This window comes from Furipterus horrens, unplaced genomic scaffold (assembly GCF_987537825.1).
Source record: "Furipterus horrens unplaced genomic scaffold, mFurHor1.1.pri manual_scaffold_2, whole genome shotgun sequence".
NCBI classification, from domain to species: domain Eukaryota; kingdom Metazoa; phylum Chordata; class Mammalia; order Chiroptera; family Furipteridae; genus Furipterus; species Furipterus horrens.
Window position 1 is genome coordinate 42,637,775 of NW_028327172.1, and position 10,336 is coordinate 42,648,110.

Consider the following 10,336-nt stretch of genomic DNA (forward strand, 5'->3'; position numbering starts at 1 on the left):
CCCTGGTATAGGTAAGACTCACTCTCTTCCTTCAGTTTACTCTCTCCTTACATCTTCAGCTATCAGAAAGACCTGCTCTGACTTGCTTATTTACAGTGTAACTATTGCCATCATTTGCTGCATGTTTGAAATGATTTTCCTGTTATCATGACATAATATGTGAGAATGTGTTTGCGTATTTGGCAAGAGCAAACCCTTTATCAAATGTGTACACAGAGACACTGAGTGACTTAAAAAGTTTATTTATCTTCAACATGCACTGTTGCGATGAACCTAATATATTCAGAGTCCCCTTCAGAAGTCTCTTCCTACCTTACTGAGTTCATCAAAGACAAACCAGGTAACTTAGAAGGTTCTAGAGAGTCTTGTGTTAATAAATGGTAAAATTTCATGTTTGCCTGAAAATATGCAAAACATTGATAGGAGCCTAAAGGTGTGTATGTTTGTGGATGGAGGGGAGGGAGATAGCACAGATATACTCATAAGATCACACAAGTCACATACCTGGAGAAATAAAAACACAGATTAAATGAATATCTGTCCTGGGAAAGAAGTCTCAAAATATTATGTAAAATCATTCAAGTAATTCTTAATGACTATGAATTACATGCTAACAACTAAAGTAATACCCATGAGTGAAAAGATGAATGTAAACAGAATTTAAACCACTATGACCCTTACATTCACTTGGAAAGGAACGGTAAATTAAATAATCAGTCATCAAGCTGATGTGAAAAACACTACTAAAGGGGGACTTCTGGCCAAGATGGAGCTCTAGACAGACATGTTGCGTCTTCCTCTGCAACTAAAAAGGAATTCAGCTACCTTGAAACCAGAGACAACAAGAAATTCCAGAAAATTGAGCTGCTTGGAAGTCCAACAAACAAAGATATAAAGAAGAAATACTCATCCAGACAGGTAGGAAGGGTGGAGCTGGGGCAGAGAGGACGTAGTGTAGTAGCGGCAACAGCTTCAGCAGTGGCAGGCCAGCAGAAAGTGCAATCACACATTTTAAAAAGTAGGGAGGGACACCTGGGAAGCGCTCCCAGCACCAGACCAGACTGCACAGCTCATGGTCCCAGTGCTGGGGAAAATAAAGCCTCATTGCTTCTGACTGTGCAAATCAGTGGGGGTTGGGACGGAGGACAAAACTGCTAGTCTCTCAGCAGAGTCCGCTTGTTTAAAGGGTCCCGATGGTCCTGGAATGTCCGCAGACCCACCCACTCTGGGAATGACGGCAGGGCAACAGTTAGAGAGGTGCCAGTCCCATACGGAAGTGGGAGAAGTGCCTGGGAAAGGAGCGAGTTCTGGATAGGCGACATTGTTCCCTCTCAGACCACTGCCCCACACATAGCACCACAACATGTGAAATGGGTAGTCCATATTGACAAATACCTAAGGCTCCGCCCCTTACAACGTAACAGGTGTGACAGCTCTACCTAAGACATAGAGGCAAACAAACACAGGAGCCTGTCAAGATGAGGAGACAGAGAAGTATGGCCCAAAAGAGGGAATGGATCAAGGTTCCAGTTGGAAAACTAAGTAACAAGGAGATAGCCAACCTAACAAACAAAGAGATAGCCAACTTAACAGACCTACAGTTCAAAACAATAGTGAAAAGATGCTCACAAGTTTGACAGGTATGCATAATTACGGCAAACAGTATATCCAGCAAAGTTATCATTTAGAATGGAAGGACAGATGAAATGCTTCCAAGACAAGGTAAAGATAAAGGAGTTCATCATCACCAAGCCTTATTACATGAAATGTTAAAGGGACTTATTTAAGAAAAAGAAGATCAAAACTATGAACATTAAAATGACAGCAAGCACAACTATCAAAAACTGAATCTAAAAAATAAACACAAAATCTAACTAAGCAAACCAGAATAGGAACAGAATCATAGGTATGGGGATCATTTGGAGGATTATCAGCTGGAGGGGGCGGGAGAAATGGGGAAATGGTGCAGGGATTAAGAAGCATAATTGGCTGTTACAAAATAGAAAGGGGGAAGTTAAGAATAATATAGGAAAGGGTGAAGCCAAAGAACTTATATGCATGATCCATGGACATGAACTAAGGTGGATAGGATTGCTGGAGGGACGGGAGAGAGAAGCAAAGTGAAAAAAAATTGGGACTACCGTAACAACATAATCCATAAAATATACGGGAAAAAAAGAAAAAAAAAACACTACTAAAGAAGTGTGCATGTTGTTGGGAAATCAAATAATGGGGGCAGAAAAAGGGTTGTCCAGCAATCCCAACCTGCAAAAGGGTTGAACTGAAAGCTGAAGATGACTTCTCCAGTTATGTAACATTTAGGGGCTCTTTTCCAAGAGCAAAAGAAATTATCCATGTTTTCCCCTCAGTGATGGGGAAACATAATTAGCTTTGCCCTTGGGTGGTGGTGTGTTAGCCTTGCTCTCCACCTGACTCCTCTCAGGGGAAACCTAAAAAATCTTTGTGCACTGACAGCCGCAGCTCGGGGAGCCAAGCCTGCCAGAAATCCCATCTCATCCCTTTCTCCTATGCTATCCTCACCAGACAAGTCACTCCTATATGGTCTTCTCTGATCCAGCAGCACCAAGGTTCAACTCCTGCTAGTATCCAGATGTTAACCGAGATGCTCTGTCCACAATTAGCCTAAACTACAGACAGGTCTCGGGAGCAAGCAAGCGCAGCCTCCCCTCACTTCTCCACCATCTTTTTTCTCCAAGAAATGATCTGTTCGTGAAAGATGTACCACCTTGTCTGAGTTCAGAAATGGCAGTGTTGCTGGTGTGCAGAAAACGGCAAGGCCTTTGAAATCACATGAGTATAGTGTCTATGATATATGGCACTTCTCCAGTTATGTAACATTTAGGGGCTCTTTTCCAAGAGCAAAAGAAATTATCCATGTTTTCCCCTCAGAGAAGGGGGGCATAATTAGCTTTGCCCGTGGGTGGTAGTGTTAGATGGATCCAGTGTGGAAATGGGAAGATGAGGAAGATGAATGCACCATTGCCCAGGGGAGAGATGATAATAGCTTTCAAGACAAGGTAGCAAAGCAAATGGAGAGCAGGGGATGAGGGTGAGATATAGGATGAGGTGAGAGGAAAAGACTGGCAGTTACATTAGCTACCTGGGGTCAAAGAGTCAATATCAGGCTCTTTCTTCCTGGAATGGTAATATTGACTTACTCTTCTAATATGTTGGGTATTTATTTATTTATTTATTTTTGGTTTCTGAGAAACTTATGAGGCTGCAAGAAAGTGGAAGGTCAGCAGCCTTGCAAAGCCGTATTATTGATAGTAAAAATAGCCCATTGTAGGAAGTGCATTTGGAGGCTTCCTATAGAACTCAAATGCCAGTCAATAAGCTTAGACTTCATTTTTCATAAGGGGATGGTGACTTTTATAATCAACAGTGTCTATTTTAAGCTCTTGAATGCTGTTCTTTTACGCTTTCACAAAGTAATTAGTACTTTGTAGCACTAGGCTTACATAAGCTATGGTGGTTTCACACAAAACCACTAAATCTGGCTTTTTAAAAGCCTGAGAGAACAAGATAAAGTACCTTTTACAGCACTGTGAAGACCATCACTAGTAGCTCACCTGAGGCAGCCATTGTGGGCATGTCCTGTTTCCTATATCCCTAACCTGGCTAAGAGACCTGGTAATTTATATCTAATCAGGTCACATGAAAGCGAATAACCATCCAACTTGGAAAAGATGCTGGTGGTCATTCAAAGAGGGAATCGGAGAGGTGCACAGTGATGCTTATTTTCCCACCTGGATTCAATATGGCCCTGTGGCCACAGTCAGGGCTCAGAAGTTCTCTCAGGAGCTCTAAGTAAATGGGACTATGAACAATAAAAAATTTTGAAAAAAGAAAGAAAAAAATCTCAGTAGGTATTAATGCCTTGATGGTTGCCAAAGTTTGATGGTAAAAGAAATATCTGCAATATGAGATAATGAGTTTTCTCTTTGCTCTGTGCTAGAAAGAGAAAAGTTATAAAGGCTGTTTGAAGATGAGTTTAGATCTACTAACACTGTCCACTGGTGCCATGCTTATCACACATGAAGGGAACCTGATAAGGAATGAGGTTGAAGGAGAACCGGAAGTGTATTCCAGCTAATGGTCCACATACTGAAAACAGCCCATAGACCATATGCAGGTAGTCACTGGCTGCAGAGATGGGGGTCCAGATCAGGCTCTGATGAACAGCAAGTGCAGAGGTAGACATTGCATCATGGGTTGATATTAAATGATGTCTACCTCTGTTTATGACTCAAGCATGATCCAAAAATGGGGTAGGAACCTCCAATTATTTGTCATTCCATTCAAGATCAAACCAATCCAGAGACACAGCAAGAGGTTATAGAGAAGGGAGGGGCAGAACAAGCATTCTGCCTTGGGGCTGAAAAATTTATTTATAGTGTGGCTACAAGGACCTAAGGTCAAATCACCTGCTGCTACAGGACACAGAAGAGCAAAGAGCAGAGGAGCTTGAGTCCTCACACATGGAGATGGACAGCCCACAACTGAGCAGTGACTCCAGGGCTCCACAGCAGGCAGGGAGATAAGATACGGAAAGGTGAGTGGAATCTGCGCTGGAGGGATGTCACAAATGCCTAGCCCATCCTTGAGTACCTATGGGTTTGTGCCCCACATCAGCCTCCTTAACCTGGGGACCTGTGCCAGAGAGATGAGCCCACAAAATGTCTGCCTTCAGAATCGAACAAGGCTTATGCCCAGGAGGACCCTAGGGGTGTAGGGCACAGGGGGTTCCTCTCTTAAATGGCTTCTGCAGGGGATTTAAAGGACTTAACAGAACTCGTCCCAGGACGCTGGGCAAAAGCATAAGTTTGAGAAGTACATGGACCATGAAGGAATCCATCTCCTGCCGGAGGAGCGGAAGCCTGTTGGACTCTCACCCGGGGCAGAGATGTGGAGGTGGGGGCGACACTGGTGACCCAGGCAGTGCTGTGCCAGCGGAGGGATGCCGCTCCCTCTAAGGCGCAGGTGCCCCTGGTTATGCCTGGCCCACCCCCCTGCTGCAGCCGCGCCGCCAGAGCTGCTGGGGAGCGCCCAGCCTCACTCCTCTCCTCTCCTAGGGCCATCACCCGCCCCTCCATAGCGACTCCTCCAGAGCCACCCCGCCACTAAAACCGCGACCCAGGCTTTGAGCCCCGGCGGCCCTCAGAGGGGACGCCCCTTGAGCGCTTGGCTGTGGTGACTGGGGTGGGACCCTCCCGTGCGGTTCCGCGCCCCACGGTCTGAAACAGTGGAAGACCAGAGTTCCTGGCAGGATACCACCCTCCAGGCACTGCAGAGAGAGCAGAAAGAAACTTACCCCAGTTTTCCTGGGAAAAAGGCTTGTTCACTTGTTCTGGAGTCCCAGCCTGAGGGGCAGTCGTGGGCAGGATTCACTCCCCAAACCAGGGGCTTGTTGTCCACAAAGAGGATCCGGAAGAAGCAGTGAAAACGAAAGTTGAATATTTAGGGGCAGGGCAGGGAAGGAGAAAATCTATGCACCAATGGGAGGCCTTCACGTCAGGAGGGCCCCTAGGAAATACCAGGCCTTCCCATCAAGGTCAGAAGGGCCGGGGACTACATTCTTCATTTTAGCTCAGCTCTGCCTCCTGAAGCTGTTCTCAGGGCTTTCAAAGTCATTCATCCTTTGGAGAATTAGGCTTACCTAAACTGGGTAATGTCACACACATCAACCTCATCTTGCTCCCTTATAAATGATATGTCAGGAGGAGGGAATAAAGTTTGCCTTTTACCACCGGGAGGACACGCTGGAGGCTCAGCTAAGGCAGTGATACTGGCCGCTCTCTCCTGCCCTGTATCTGCCAGCTAAAGGAAGTGAATCTGCCAATTTGTGTCAGAGGGGCTCTCTCAGACTGGTAGCCTGGTGATACTGAGTTTCAGAACCTGGATTCAAGATGGACAAAATGACACTTTTCCTAAATGGACTGCAGAGATCAAACTACATGAAGTGTCATTTGTTGGACAATTGCATCTAATACTATTTAACAAAAAAATCGCCATGGTCCTAGCATAATAAAAACGAAAAAGGAAAGTAATTTTGATGAATAATTTTATGGGTTAACGTGACCGCCCACAGGGTGCCCAGAGTAAACATTATTTTTGGGTGTGACTGTGAGAGTGTTGTTTCTAGATGAGATTAGCATTTGGATCTGTGGTCTCAGTAAAATAGATTGAGGGCCTGAGCAGAACAAAGAGGCAGAGAAAGAAAGAAAGAAGCTGTTCCTTCTGTTTCCTGCATGCCTGCTTGAGCTGGGATATAAATTTCTCCTGTCCTTCAACTAGGACTTACTCTATTGACTACCTGGTTCTCAAGCTTCTAAACCTGGACTAAGTTGCACTGATGGGGAACTCAAATGTTGGAAAATTTTAGTTTCAAGTAACATCTAATAAGCTTATAATCAATGTATGTTAAAAGCTATTGTTTCAGGAACTGGAGGCATGACCCACTTTGACTCCGGTAACCATAAGCAGTTCCACCTTTGGGCCTCAGGAGGGCTGCAGGCAATCAAGATGGTATCTGAGCCATTGTAATCCAGGGCGGGGTGACCACTACCCAAGACACAGATGAAAAAATGCTGCAGCTTTTACCTGATTAACCTTTTCCCTGAATTTCAAATCCCTTACCTACATTTTTCTTCTTATAAAAAGGGCCCCTTTTATAATGGAATTTAAGACAGCCTGTTAGGGTACAAACCCACTGTCTTCTCAGATCCCCGACCATCTGAATAAAGAGCCCATAAAGATCCAACCCCTGTCTCTCCTTACTGGGTCTGGTAGATGACAGGCAGCACAGACACTGGCTTTACTGGTTTCGACACCACCAGTTTTCCTGTGTCTCCGATTTGTAGACAGCAGGGCCTGGAATTATTCAAATGCCATAATCACAGGAGCCAACTCCTGATCATATATTATTGGTTCTGTGTCTCTGGAGAACCTGGACTAAAAGAGTGTGAAACGAATGACACAAGTGAACTGTGATAATGATAATGACTCCGGTAGACAGTGCAATTTCAAAGCTTGTATTGGGGACAGTTAAGGGCACAAGGAGGCTGTTGCAGAGGTGATAGTGTTACAAAGTCATTCTTAATCCAGTAAGAGTTGGTTAGATAAGGGGAAGCCAGAGTAAAAGGAAAATCTTTCACTGTATCTACCATCTGAGTTAGTCTGAGGTGTAGCTGTTTCTTTAACAGAAGAAGAGGTGGTTAAATTAATTTTAAAAGGAATCTGTACTTTAACTCTCTTTTCTCATGGCTCTTAGGATCTTGTTGTTATGGCACATCTTCTGTTATCTTTTCAGATTATTAACAACAATCAAACATCTCATTTTGTTGTATGAAAAGCTGTAAAGATGCCCCTATAGAAACCCTTCCCATGTGTTCCTCCTGCTCCTGATCTTTCAGATGAACTCAGTTTTCGGGGGTAGATATGGCCTAAGGAGAAGATGAACAAGGCTAGTAATGTTTCAGGAATTGTGGTGGATTCCTGAGCATGAATGTGGAAATCTTGAAGGACTAGTAACTACAAAAAAAGCTACAGAGCAGGGCAGCTGTCACACCATTAAAGCTCACAAACCCATAGAGGACAGTGTGCTACCAAACTATGTGAATAGCCATGTCCAAATCCTTCATCATTGCACCTACAAGTGTTAGATTAGGAAGCTTGGAAGAACTCTGTGACTTTCTTCATTTTCTTTCCCGAAGTATCTCTTTCATCCCTGAGCAGGGCCAGGATTACTTCCTTTCTCTACTGCTCTCTGTGCAGAACTGGTCCAGAAGCCTGGGCTGTGGCCCATGGAGACTGCATAGGCTCCTTCTCCAGGGCTGCTTTGCTAGGATTTCTCAGGAAGTCGTCTCTGGAACAAGGATTACTCTTAAGGGTCAGAACTCATTTAGTATACCCTGAGTTAGAAAATGAAAATGCATAAGTTGAAGGCCTAGTGTTACGCTTTTCCTAGTAATCTCCACCCACACCCCACCTTGCACCCACAACTGTAAGTGTCATGAAATCAGGTAGGGACTTTTTCTATTTTGTTGCTTATTGCCTCATATGTATTAGAAGGTGCTGCATATAAGGACTGATAAATAGATATACAGATATATCACTGTACGTATAGTTTTAACAGAATTGAGTATCTGGGTGATAACTCATGCTTCCGTAATACTGCTCCTGCTGTGAACATGATTGCGGTGTCACATAATGAAATTCAGCTATTCTTCTCGTATTATTAACATTTATGTGATTCTCCTTGGACAAATTTTAACCAACAGTTTTTCATATCTTCTGGGTTTTTTTTAAAAGGTTTTTTTCAGAATTGTGTTTAATATGACTCCTACATTATCCTTTACAACTAAACTTTAACCACCTTAACTATTACTTTGCTCCAAGGTTTTCTCAAATGGGAAAATGTTAAAAATCCATAGGACAAAGGAGAAGATATTTGATCACTAAGCAGGCAATGTCATGACTGGAGTAAAAATACCAAGCCCTAAGGAGGATTCATTTTTCCCTATAACCCAGAACACAATATGCTGGAACGTGGAGCATGCCAGTAGCCTCAGCTCTGGTGAAAAAGTGTACTTGGTGAGAGGAGAATGGTAGACTCAGGTCTCCTTCAGGCCTAAATTTTCAGATTTCTTGACAGAACCTGATTTTCTCAGTTGAAAATCTAATGCTTTATAGGAGAGTTCCAAGATATCAGCTAAGGGTGAGGGGTCAGTCAGTTCAGAGATTCAAAGGAAGGGGAATGAAATGATGGATATTTGATCTATGGAAGGATTGGAAAGTAATGAACAGAAGAGGGTCCTTGGGATAAGGGAGCTTATTATTATTATTATTTAAATATTGCAGTCAATGCCTCTGAGCTCTGCTTGTCATTCATGCATGGTCATACTCTGAGCTCTCCAAAACCCTCAGTTTCAATCATATAATATCCCTAAAACTACATCTACTCTTAATATCTCTGCTCTAGTTACCATCCTTTATATCATCATAGTCCTCTTCTGCAAGTATGGGGGATTGCAAAATGGTATAATCACTTTCAACAAAATCTGGCAGTTTGTATAACAAGAGATGCTGAAATCCAGTAATTCAATTTACAGCTAAGAATATGCATGCAAGCAAAAGTAAAGTTCCATTTCCACTATTGGAGACATACATTTCAACAAAAGAGCTCCTTTAACCTGTAGATCATTATTATAAACATGGCATAAATGGGAAAGAAAAAGACAGAAGAAAAGAAAACTAAACATGAAGGCACAGAGAGTGAAATAAGCAATCAGAATCTACAGTGTAATACACTCTTGGAAGAAAGGAACAGTATTGGAGGTATTTCCTTGTTTCGATTTTTTTGAAGACACACCTCAATCAGTAGTGAGTATACAGTTATAACTCAGCAACATACAGTTATTGGCTGGAAGAACAAGAATTATTTGGGGCTATTGCAGCAGCTAGAAAGTGTTAGGAGAACATCTTTAAAAGGGAGGCCCACAGGGAGAAATCCCAAGTTGCACATAAAAACTCTGATCAAATCTCTGATCACATGTTTGAGATAGATGGTAAGCAGCCCAATTAGGGCTAATGGGGCTGATCACAGATATTAGCTCCTGCAAAATGCAGGGGAGAATTTAGAATTTGAGTTCAACCCAGTTAACCTACTGAAAAAGTAAACAAACAAACAATAATATTCTTCAGAAATATAAATAGAATCCAGGGTCTCTACATCTCATTAACAATTTCCATGAGGAATTTTAGAGGAAATCTAAAATTATTCAACATATGAGAAAAGTAGAGGACATGGCCCTTATTCAACAGAAAAGGTGATCAATGGAGACCAATTCTGAAATAATCCAGATACTGTATTTAGTACACAAGGACTTCACAGCAATTATTATATCTGGGGTGAAAGATGTAGAAGTTCAGGGGTGAGAGAGGAGGTAAATACCTAGACACGATACTTGCATCATGAGAAAACCCACACTTGATGCCCAATGAAAAATTTATTTGTACTCCAGAATCTCTTCTCCAGACATTTTCTGAGAAGAAGCAATATAAATTAAAGCTAGTTACAAACTTCATACTCTGTGAGGAGTGGGCTTCTGTTGTGGCCATGGATGCTATTTACTTTTTTAAGATGTCTTAGTGTGAAGAACTTTTCCTTTGTGTTTGATAACTCAGGTGCTTTTTCTGTAAGTTCTTTCACATTATAAATGGAAGCCTGGACATTCCAGGGAACAAAAACCCATACATATCCCTGAAGAGTTACTTGTATAATTCCACAGAGTACAGGTTTTTCTTAGAGTTA